An 11,722-nucleotide genomic window follows, 5' to 3' on the forward strand; every position below is an offset into this window, starting at 1 on the left:
CTTTATCGTCCGTTTGGTAGATTTTCTTAGCTAATTCAAAACATGTACGCCATCTCGCCTTCCCCGTTAAGGAGATAATCTCCATGTTTCTATATCACAGGACGGCTGGTATGGGTATTAAAACTTTTATTAATAAAGCAGAGAACAACGTTTCAACTTTCTTAGGTCATCTTAAGGTTAACCTAAGAAGGTCAAAACGTTGTTCTTTGCTTTATTAGTAAAAGTGTTAATACCCATACCAGCCGTCTGTGATACATTTTTATTTCAAGTAAGTTTCTCGTCATCGCGAAACTCCGAGTTTGTCCTGAGTACCTATGCGAGTGTAATATTGAAATGCTTGCTAAAACTGTTTAAACATAAAGGTGTTGTAATTAGTTGTTTTTTTCAAGAAATCGACTGGCGTATTTTTTAGATGTTATCTAGTAGTCGCTTATAAGAATTTAAAGACCTTCCGTGGCTCAGCGGAAAATCTGAGATTTTATAACGAGTTTCTATACTTGAGGTAGGCAGAGCACACATAGCCTGTTCTATAACTTCGTGCTTAACGAGAACAAAGGGAAGAGGACTAGAAACCTTTCTCAGTATAATTCGAATATGATGTGTGGGTATATGTTATAATTGGAAATTTATTAATGTAAATAATCTTTTGGTGTTAGTTTTTATATATATAGATAAACATATCATTTTATTCCTCATTTATATTATTATTACTTTTTAATTTACGTTTATTTGTTTATCTGTGTGCAAAGTTACACAATATCCTATATAAAATTGTTGATTACATATATAACTGCCATGATTTCTCTTTTTCTTTCTTATAAATAACTACAGGAAAGGTTGCTGATAAGAACAGTTGAAGAATAGACACAAAATCTGAGATGTGCTTCTCTGCAACAAATTTTCTTAATTAATGCAAATAATATTAAATAGAAATCTCTCGTATGTGATGATTATATAGTTGTACCCTCTTTGCATCTATGTTTTTGTCAATCAATATGGGTAATCACAGATGGTACATAATAGCCGTATAAGATTCAGCGTAGTTAATATATTAATTATTTATCGACAACATTGTTACACTATTAAAGGAACAATACACAAATTTACAACAGGAGTGTTATCCTTTCCATAAGAATATACATTAAAAATGGCTGTATGATAGGCTACAGCGAACACAGCTACAGTCTTGAGTAAATCAAAAAGCGAAATGTTCTTTTAGTTCCAGTAGATATTTCACTGTTTTAACTCATAAGGCACATTTTAATCCCTAACATTTTTACGGAAAAGTTTATTTTGCTAATGTTAAGAAAATAATCAACGACGCTGTTTGTGTTAGTGTGCTGAGTGTAGAAATACTTTCTGCTCACTTGACTAACGGATCAGTAAAAGCCATGTGTATATTTTAACTTGTTATTTATGTGAAACAGGATATGGAACAAATTTATGGACTTTGATCGCAATACAACAATAAACCACTGTGATAAATCATCCATTTCAACGCTACACATTAAAATTTTTCTGGAAGGGTGGAAAGAGTCCAATGGACTTCTGGTCAGATTGTGTCGCATTTTAACGATATATTATATTCAAATAGCTTAAAACATAAACATAATATTATACATTTCAGGAACTACAGAACGATTCCGTTCACTGAGATATTGTCATTCACAGACCTATCACTCTCTGGTCCTTTACATTTTGAAATCACTGGATCATTTATGATTCTCGCAGCAGCCTAAATCATGCAGAAATTGGTATGTTATCTGATCACAAGTCGTCATTTTGTAATAATTCGTAATGTCAACAACTAAATTATTTGCCAAATCGCGGTAACTATCAAAATGCTGAAAACACAATTACAGTATTGTAATCCAGTAAACCACCAGTCATTACGTTTTCAATCATCAGAATCTTCGGAGTCGTTTACAATACCTAATCGCTTTCCAATGCTCCTCATTTTATAAATAACCTCTTCCTGGACCAGAGTAAAACACATGGCGATCAGAGCCATGCCTCCAAGATAGAGAGGAACATATGACCAGTTTTTCTTGTGAACCCGGTGTATCCGAAACAACTGTATCACCAGGCACCAGATCTCCAAACCCAATAGTACTGAGAGTAACAAAGCAGAAGTAAGCGCCATCTAGGTAGTCCCAACCTTCCCAAATAGAAAAAAGAAAAGCCCCTCCGCATATATACCCAGTAATCAAGGTTAGGCAGAGAGTTATTGGTACATTTGTCCGCGATTTCCCATAATCCCCCTCTTCTGATGGATCATCTGGAATGACTTCCATCTTAACTTCTTCGGCGACTGGTTGCGATGTCCTGAATTTGCTGGGCAATGTAGCTTCGAGAGGACCGTGAGAATTAGAGGTGTTTTCCTGTAACACGATGTGGTGGACACGATAATGTTCTACATGACGACGGGGACGTCGACGACCATCCTGTGGCTTTACACCCACACAACCTGCGGTAAAGGTATTTAAAAGACTTGGCCAAAAATCTCCAATGTTAGTCAGATAGAGAAACATCAGAGGTATTCCTACAATAGCGTAGAGAATGGTCACTAACTTTCCCCAGTTAGTCTTTGGTGCAATGTTTCCATATCCTGTAATAAAGAACAGACAGGGTAAATGAAAGCTCTTGTACAACTTGGTTGTTTTTCATAATCACGTTCTGATATAATTTGACCCAAAACATTTACTGAAGTATAACATCACGCAATTATGAGCGCCATCAGTAAATATGTTTAGAAGAAATTCTTCAGTAGTCCAAACACATTCTTACACAGCTAACAGAGAGTATATTAGATATAATTTGAAGAATGAATACACTGGAATGGTGTGAACTTTCTACGGTGTGAATGAAAGTGAAATACTTAATATAACTCTATTTAAAGTTATGTTTAGCTTGCAACTTTTCGAAACGAAAACCAGATTCATATCACAATAACTAACATCTGTTTTAGACATGGCTTTTATTTTACCAGTGCTAACCAGAAGAAAGAAGTTTACGCTTTTATAAAAGTCAAACGACATTTGCCACTTAATGATATATAATAATATCTGTTACGAATATACAATTTTTTTAAAGGAATAACAGCAAAATTTTACTTATGAGATATATGGCAAGAAAAATTTGTAACTTATTCACAACCCATTAACGTACGACAAACAAACAGAAGTTGATGATAAAAAAACTTAAATGCTGTGCAATATTGGTGACTGCATGCGAACGCATTCGATAGGAGCTGCAATAACTGATTTTTTTCCAATTAAACGAGCTTAATTGATATAGCAGCCAACATATACTTATAGTACACATAGTGCTAAAAATGGATTTTTCTCTAAAAAGAAAAAGAGATTTACTCTTAAGGACAATAACTAATAGTAAAACAAGATACAATGATTTTTCTTCGTGGTATCCTGCATTGTAGCTACTTATTTTATATATTGTAGAAATATAAATTACAACTGGAAGTTATGTTCTGGTGATTCACACTAAACAAAACCTAGGAGGCCCGGCATGGCTAAGCGTGTTAAGGCGTGCGACTCGTAACCTGAGGGTCTGGGATTCCCATCCCCGTCGCGCCAAACATGCTCGCCCTTTCAGCCGTGGGGGGTGTTATAATGTTACGGTCAATCCCACTATCCGTTGGTAAAAGAGTAGTCCAAGAGTTGGCGGTGGGTGGTGATGACTAGCTGCCTTTCCTCTAGTCTTACACTGCTAAATTAGGAACGGCTAACACAGATAACCCTCGCGTAGCTTTGTGCGAAATTAAAAAAAAAAACCTAGGTTTTCTTCAAGTTTTAGATTTTGTGTGTTTACTCCTTGAGTAGCGTAACGTTTCAAATTTCCTTATTTCAACTTCATCACCAACACCGATGGGACAAATTTTTTATTTGATTAACGTAATCGACCTGATGTATTACAAATAAATCTTTGTTAACTGAAAACCATTTTGAAAACGTTTCGTCTTCGAGTTAAAGTTTGTGATTATCTGTTTCATCTATACAATTTGCACTTGTTTTTATTTTTGAAGTACATCTAGTACTTCTAAGCCCCACGTGCCTCAGTAGCACGCTTGAAGGTTTATAATGCTATAGAAATCGGGGTTCGAAACCTGTGATGAGCACGATCCATTGTCCAGCTTTGCATTAACCACATAAAATCACATTATTGTATATTCTACATTATAGAAATTTTTGCATTTTGTATAGAAGTAAGAAAGAATAGTAATTATAAGTATTTAGGGCAATAATTTAAATTAATTTTTTCATAGAGAGATCATGCCTCTGATATTTACGTTCTCATGTTAACTAATTTTCTTGGCGATTGATAGCGACAAGTAATAACACTAGAGGAAACTACATGATTCTGGTTCTTCTCATCAGTTGTGAATGCAAACCTAAGTATTATCTGTTTTAGATTGTTATTGTAAGCTGTAAATGTTCTACTAATTCTAATAATTATCCAAGACTTGATAAGGGTACAAAAATGTGATTAATGGCGAAAGAAGTAATATAGTAAAATTAAGCGTGAAATAGTTTCAATCTTTTTAAAATGATAGTTTAAATTTCTTATGTACAGTCCAATATGATTACAAACTAAGTGTATAAACACTGCTGCTGTATTTAAAGAGGTTCCAAGGGTTTGGGACTAAAATGAATATTACATAATCTTATTAAAAACGGTAAATCCCACGTGAGAAAAATCACAAAGATTTTAAGTTCAAAAGCGTGCTGTTTAATGTACATCAATTAGCTATACAGGAGTTTAATACATTATATCAAATTAATTTTGGAGAATCATCACATTCTTACAGTCCATCTTAACACATCCGGTCATGCTTTATCTGACGATCGTTCATCTTGACAATAGCCCTGCAGCATAATTTCCATTGAGAAAAATTACGTAGTAAGAATATCGTGTTGAAAGTACACCTACCACCTTTCCTCCTTAGTTTATATCATTAATTGAGTATAAGGAATAGGTATGAATGCTAGCTTCACTCTCCACCTGCATGAAGTATGCAACAATTAAACTTCACACGTAACTTATGACGTTTTTCCAGAAAAAATTCTTATTAAATTCATTGCCTAGTGTTACAAAGGCCGGTGAAAGGCTTTGGCTACTGTTAGGTATGTTACTGAAGTCCCTTTCTAAAGTAAAGGTTGGCTCTATGGTAGAGCTTTGAATTGGGAACAGGTTAGCTGGATTCGAAATCATACAGTACCACTAAATATTCTCCACACTTTAAGCTATGAGTTCGTTATAAACTGACAGGCAATCCATTAGCATGGATGGATGTAAGACACTAGTTTGAACTAGCAGTAGTAGTTTTGCCATAAAGTACAAAATATAAATTTTTTGCTGGATAAAGCCAGTCCCGCAAATTGATCTTTTTTTATGTTTTCCTATAGCATTGAGTGCAACGGATAATCCTGTCTTGCAAATTCTATATTCCAAATCTCAACATATCTTTATGATCTGAGTATATAAATACTTAGCATCTGAAAATAATGTTACACACCCTTCTCAAAAGTGACCAATTTTTGGTGGCATCACATTACCCACGAAAATCCAAGTAATTTCAAAATGTCGTTCTGATAGATGCCGTTCCATCACGACTTTACATTTATAGCGGTTGCGACGCTATGCTGATTTTTATATTCACAGTAGTTTTGTACAAAATCCAGAATGCTTCAACGTTTCTAATATACAAGACATACACAAACCAAGTGAAATTATTGTTTTTGTTTTCAAATCACATTAATATTTATTTTAAAAAAACGAATATCGTCTCTCGCTAACTCTAACTTTCTAATAATGTATAATTCCCTTTCATTGTTTTTATTCAACTTCTTCATACACATGAAAGGAAAACAAACAAGATTACAAAACATCGTTTAACTGATTTTATGCGGTGATATATAGTTTTAGTCCGCACATAAATAACCTATCCCACTTTCTACTTATATCACTTAATAAGATGAGAGAGGAAGCGAAGCTATTAATAAAAGTTGAAACTTGAAGACGTAAGCTCTTCTGTAAATACAAGTAAAGAGGTTATTCCTAAAGGCAACACCAGGAAATAATGGGCGCTCGGAGTTTAGAGGAGATCTTAGTATAATTTTCACTTCTTCACTGAATCTATATTAATGGCCCGTGTTGTATCCTCCTATATGATTATGTATGTGCATGCAAGTTTGATGAATATAACTTGCACATGCTTGTCTGAATTCTCTACAATTAATGTTTATACTTTAACTTTGCAAACGTGTAATAACTCAACATAGCCTAATAACAGGCTACTGCATGCTGCATTTTCCTGTGTAATTTCTCAACCCAGTAACTTCCTACTCGCTACAACAAAATAGATCACGATGAGGTAAGGCTAGCTGGCTGACAAGCGCTCCAGAGTGTCTTTGATTCCTGGGAAAGAACCAAATATCTCTGTGGTAATGGAACACGCCGTATTTGTCTTATACGAACGAAGACGCTATATTTTTATTTGATGGTTAAGCATTACTTAAATCAAGAACACCCATATCCTCAGAAAAAATAAAACCAACCGGTAGTGTTCGTTGTAAATTATTCTTAGCAAAGGTCGTCGACATAGTAAGTACTCCAAATTGAAAGGCTAGCAAAGAAAAGTATAGATTAATAGGCTGGGTTTCTCCATAAAAAATATTACAACTGATTCTTTCCGTCACTGCTTGAGTTTGTTCGAGGAATTTTGCACAAAATTAAATCAAATAACAAATTCCTTCCCATTGAATTGGTGAGGGATACAGATTTAACGCTGTCTGTCCGCACATAGCTGTGTCTAAGAATGGATATTTAAGATAAATAATAAAATAAGCTTAGATCATATTAGGTGATTTACGGTGGAAAACTTATTATAACCAGTCTAGATAGGTTTTTCTTTACAAGCATAAATCATACATCGAGGTTCACATTATCTTCACATTTTCAAACAAGGTTTTGTTCGTTTCTTTAGAATTAAGCACAAAGCTGCATAACGGGCTATTTGTGCTCTACCCACCAGGGTATCGATACTCGGTTCCTAGCGGAGTGAGTCCACAGACATACCTCTGTGCCACTGGGGAGAGCATTTAGTTAACCTATCTTAACAAATTCGTAAATAGAAATTCGGTGCTATGAAATATATTCATTAAGAAACATTAAATTTTATAGCTACATGAAAAAGCACAAAATCAAAATTAAGGAAAATTTTTCAAATCTCTTTGAGCAGCCATAAGCACTATCAAGCTTCAATTTAACCGTCAACGAGCAGTGAGGCAGGCTACAATATCCCACGATTTATAATGAAAAACGAATGTATAATTTAAAAGATTTAGATAAATGTTTAGATGCTAGATTTTTGTTTGCTTGTTTGTTTTTCGAATTTCGCGCAAAGCTACACAAAGACTATCTGTGCTAAGTTGTCCCTAATTTTGCAGTGTAAGACTAGAAGGAAGGCAGCTAGTCATCACCACCCACCACCAACTCTTGGGCTACTCTTTTAACAACTAATAGTGGGATCGACCGTCACAATATACCGCCCCACGGCTAAAAGGGCGAGCATGTTTGGTTTGACGGAATTCGAACCAGTGACCTTCGAATTACGAGTCGAGTGCCTTAACCACCTGGCCATGCCGGACCATATCTTTGATGTACTTTATTTTATTTAGGTGTGTGGTTGGGCCGAAAAGCTCGAATAACATTAGAGTAGAGGGAAGGAAGCTAGTCAACATCATCCACCGCCAACTCTTGAGCTGTTCTTTACCAATTGAAGTGAAATTTACCGTAACATTATAAAGTCCCTGCAACTGAGAGAGTAAACATGTTCGGAAAAGAGGTTGGAACCCGCGATCCTCAGATTGCAAATCGATTTTTCTAACTACTGCTAGTCCATGCCAGGCTGGTGGTAAACGATTCGTGTATGTGTTCAGAAAATTGAACAAACAGTTACACAAAATTTATAAGCTACATTCTATATTTACTTGACCTATATTTAACGACACTGTATGACATCATCAGAACTTTCAAAGTTTAGTTGATAAAGTAGAAAGCCAAACGACCATGGTGCACTCAAACTATGTTTGATAAAGACATTTCAAAGTAGAACTTTCTAAAATCGATACTTCTTCTACCTTACTAATAATTAACGTGAAACACTAATGAGTCCTAGTAATGTGGAATAGGCCTCGTCGGAAATAGAGACGGTATTGTGATTCACATATTGTGTTTTATTTTTCACTCGTGAAGTGTTGTAAATAGAACATGAGATTTCATGATATAAATAATGATCCCAACAAGAGATCGCTTCTGACGAAGTTTTAAAATTATGTTATTTCAAAACGATTTTGATAAATAATATAAGATTTATTTATTTTAGCGAAAAGACTTGGCCAAGACTTGTACACTAAAATTATGGTATTCATAATCTCCTCGAAGAATGGTAAGAAAAAGAAATGTTCGTTTTAACTTCTACAGCGTTCTGACATGTAGGTTAAGCATTAAGATGTAAGAGGTAAATGTTGGACCTCCATTGGCATAGCGGTTTGTCGGTAGACTTGTAACTCTAGAAACCAGGTTTCGACACCCGTGGTGGGCAGAGAACATATAGCCTATTGTGTAACTTTGTTTTATCTTCAAACAAACAATTAAATGCTGCCCTTGGTAATTTCTAGACTCGTCATTATTATCGTGTACAGATGAAAAACATGATCGACTTTACATATCCCTCCTCACCCATTCTGGCTGTGTTTTATCATTTCACAAGCTTTCCATCGGTTAACCCTATCGCTGTCCTGTGCATCACTTGTGAGCCACAAGACACAGTGCTTTAGCACCTATGTATAACATGTAGCACACAACTACGTTTAATTGATATGCAACTGATGCTAGTGCTCGTGGAAAAGAGATTGTTTTGGATCAGTGATTATAACTAGAACATAGTAGAGAGCTTCATACCAGCATACTATTGTATTAATATAGAGTTTTCACTTTCTCTTGAGTGGAAACTCAATATTATTACAACAGTTGTTGTTTTTTTATAAATTCTTTTGATTTTCATTCAACAATACCGGGATTATATGCTTCACTCACTCATTCCTACGTGGGTAAATGATCAAATATGAGTATCCATATGTTTAACTCGCAATCTGAGGGTTATGGATCCGAACCTGATCCCACCAAACATGCTCTCACCCTTTCAAACCATTAGGGCGCTATAATGATACGATCAATCCCTATATTCGTTGGTAAAAAAATATATTTTACACTAAAGTACTATTGTTTTCATGTATATTCTTTCACAGAGTCAAAAACTTATTCTGCGCTACTACAAGCAAAGAGCTGATTATGAATGTTCCATAACATTCTTGGACGGATAGAATAACGAATGTATCCATATCCTATTAGCGCAAAATCATCTAAAACAGAAGATAACGTATAGACAAGCATTAAAACACAGATATAATATTATAAACAACTATAGAAATCAGTATGCTTCAATATAACAAGTATCCATGCTCAATAATTAAAAAATAAACTATTACGGGCCTTGAATAATATTATTTAATTAATCTCAACGTTAAATTTGGTTAATTTATGCCTATATTTAATTGAATAATCTATAAAAGTTCTCGTTTTTTAATTTATCGGTTTTTAACGTTTAACTTGGCTAAATTGCAATTTCTTATGATAACTTTAACTTGATTAACGTTTAAAAATCAAGAAAATATATTTGTCTGTAGTAGCTGTATTCTACAACTTTCTTTTTCAGCAAAGCAATTATTTCTTTCTGTACCTTTTTTATGAATCAAATGTTTCTCTGATTTACATACAGACTAAACTTTGACTTTAAATTGAGGGTGACTACACCTCAGTAGCTGATTATTGCTCTGTACTTTATGATATATGGAGAAGTCGCAAGAGAGATGAAATTAGACCACCTGTCTCGGTTTGGCATGGCCAGGTGGTAAAGGTGTTCGATTTGTAATCCCCCTCGCATTAAACATGCTCGCCCTCTCAGCCGTGGGGGCATTATAATGATCGGTCAATGAGTTGGCGGTGGGTGCTGATGACTAGCTGCTTTCCCTCTAGTCTTACACTGATAAATTAGGGACGGCTAGCGAAGATAGCTTTAGTGTAGTTTTGCACAAAATTCAAAAACAAACCACCTATCTATGTGTAAAACCCTTTATAAGAAGTAGCATCACGGGAAGAACTGAAATTTCTGGAAGTTCAGATTTCGATCCCCGTAGTAGATATAAATCATAGAAGCACCTGTGTAGCTTTTTGTTTAAGAACGACTAAATTAAATAGCTATCTAAACGTAGTAAGTAAAAAAAAAAAACCTTATCGATCTGTCTTTCTTTACATATTTATTTATTTATTTTGTGGAAGAAATAAAATATATAAATCGAAGTTCAGAAATGTACTATTTATTAGAGAATCACAAATAGTTAATGAATGCTGTGTAACATGATTCAGGAAAGTAAGCTGAATTTAGATACACTAAGCGATTTGTAAATATATCGTACCTGTTTACAGTTAAACATCCAGTTAAGAAAAATACATAAACAATACCTAAATATGATCCACCTACAGATGCATCTTTTCTTTCTAACCTCCAAATGACAAATAGAATTTTATCACGCAAAAAGTACGTTTGTGTTATTATAGTAATTAGTAACGAAAGACACTTGGAACATGTGGGACTTGAAATTTTTGAACCTAGTAGTTGTTTGAACACATTCTGATATTAAAGCATAAAATAATAATTACATATTTCTCTTGTGGGTTATGAAAATTTTATTATTATTATATAAGCATTAGTGTTTGTTGAAAATTATTATTAATGTGAATGTTCACAGTTTGTTTTTAAAGAACGTATCAGAAAGTAATTATATGTTATGATTAAATCATTTAATTATTTTAATTTAATTTAAAAATCAGCTAATACTCTCGCTATTCCACCTCTTCAGTAAACAATGTATTTCTACATAATTAGTATTAAATACACAAACACTACAGTGCTTTTGAGGAATTATAAAAACGATACCAAAAAACTGTTGTGCAAAAATTAATTCATTAATTGAAGAATTTTATATAGAATATTATAAACACTAAATTTTGTTGAATGGTACAGGCACGTGATATTTCAGATTTCAGCAATACATTATAATTGTATCTCTTTTTCTGCCTTCACTGAGTATAATTTTTGAAAGAACATTTTTGCAATATTTTTCCATGTCTAAACAGCGTCCAATTTTGCACTTTTCTACATCTTACTCTAGTTCTTACTTTTGACACAAATAATGTCGAAGTGTTTCTCATATACACTTAAAAGATTGGAAGCTTCATCAGTTTTGTTGTCACTTTTGTGGTGTAAAGCTAAACTATAGCCTGTCTGTGCTATATTTACCATGGGAAATCGAACTCTGGATTTTAGCGTTGTAATACCGTGAACTTATCACCGGCCTACCAGCAGAACCTGTTTACTTAAGCAATTTCATTCTGTTGGTAAATAATAAACTAAAAATTCAGCAACTGAATTTGAGTCTCTTGAAATCACAGTGCAATACAAATAGTTAAGTTAGTAATTGTAAAACACTGTTTTTTAGCAATGAGTAAACTCAATATAGGGCCTGCTTCTCAGATCAATAGCTAATTACTGATAAGATATAATTTTTCTTTACCATAAAAT

At 34.0% G+C, this 11,722-nt stretch overlaps 1 pseudogene; it reads right to left on the minus strand.

Moving 5' to 3' along the window:
• Positions 1-894: 894 nt before the first annotated feature.
• LOC143236371 (potassium channel subfamily K member 18-like) overlaps positions 895-11,722 on the minus strand; it is a 19,083-nt pseudogene continuing 8,255 nt past the window's right edge.

Source organism: Tachypleus tridentatus, chromosome 13 (genome assembly GCF_004210375.1).
Source record: "Tachypleus tridentatus isolate NWPU-2018 chromosome 13, ASM421037v1, whole genome shotgun sequence".
In the NCBI taxonomy this organism is placed as follows: domain Eukaryota; kingdom Metazoa; phylum Arthropoda; class Merostomata; order Xiphosura; family Limulidae; genus Tachypleus; species Tachypleus tridentatus.